Here is a 1,469-nt window from a genome sequence, read left to right on the forward strand (position 1 = left end):
CCTAGTATTAGCTAAGTTATTAACACTACCTAGCAAAGTATACCTATTAATAGGTATGCTCGCTAGGTACCCCCCCTTTTTTAACATTTTCTAGCCTCTAGCTTGTGCAGTTTAATAGTTATAACAAAACCTTCTACTACAAAAATGTAGAGGTAGTTTTTCTCTTTCTTTTCAGCCCTAGTTCGCTAGAATCCATGTATTATTGATAAGGTTTTGGGGGGTACCCACGAAGGACGTTGGAGTATACCCATTCCGCCAGCCTACCCTACCCATCCGCCAGCCTATTGCAGCTGATACATTGTGTGCTGGCGCAGCTGCAGCTGCTATGGTGTGCTGTCGCAACTTCAAAACACAAACCTTTAACAAACAAACCTTTAACGCTCTTTAACTCACGTTGTAGTAGGCCTACAATAATAATTTTTCACTTATTTTGAAGCTACAATTTCGCTCTATCTGTACATGAAATTTCGCAATTTTAAAATATTTAATACTAACGTAGATTATTACCAAGCCAGCCATATCACCAAACTAGCCACTTTCTATTAGCATGACTACCTTTTACCCTAATATAATATGCCTTAATAATAACAACTTTAGAATACTACTAGAGAAGGCAGAGTTATCCTTACTATCTAGGCCTTCTATGCTAGCTAATTTTGCAGTATCTGCAGTGCTGCTAGAGTATTAAATGTACCTTATTAGTAGGTCTCTAATTACCTTTATAATATTATGTTTTAACTAGACATATATACTAATTACTAGAAACTTACTATACTAGAGGAGTAGATAATTATCTAGTATATACTTAACCTTAATTTGCAAGGATTTGCGCCCTAGCTATGTAAGGTGGCAGATATAGCTAATAAGATACTTAGTGTGCGTAGTAAAGAGCCTGTTAGTAAACTATAGGCTAGCAGCCTTATAACATGTTTAGACAAGCTTAAAATAGCCTTTAATTAAGCTAAGGATAGACAGAGGATACTATAGGAAAATCCTTAGATAATTAGCATGTAGTTTAAGCTAGTAGAGGATACTTAAGTTAAGTATAAGTTAGTATTTATAATAATAATATACATAACTTTAATAAAACTAGGTTCTAGATAGGTGTTGCTTTGTCTTTAAAGGTTGTAACAGGCTTAGAGAGACGTGCTTAGCTAGAGCTTGTTCAGCTAGGCGATTGCAAGTGGGTTACTGTTATCTAGAGCATCTGCGCTGCTAGGTATGCAACCCTGCCTTTCATTATCTACAAAGGACGTGTCTATATCTCTGCCTAGTATAAGGAGACAGATATACCCTATATTTAGAAGCTCTTAGTCTCTAAGAATAGTTAGATAAATAATATGCTTAGCCTTAAGTAGTTAAAGCACTTTAACACGCATACAAAGACGCGTTAGGTAGGAGTAGGCTGGCGGATGGGTAGGGTATGCTTTTTTACGTTTTGGCTTATAGCTTCTTAACTAGCAGAGATA

The sequence above is a fragment of the Didymella exigua genome (genome assembly GCF_010094145.1).
Source record: "Didymella exigua CBS 183.55 unplaced genomic scaffold M421scaffold_9, whole genome shotgun sequence".
Lineage (NCBI taxonomy): Eukaryota > Fungi > Ascomycota > Dothideomycetes > Pleosporales > Didymellaceae > Didymella > Didymella exigua.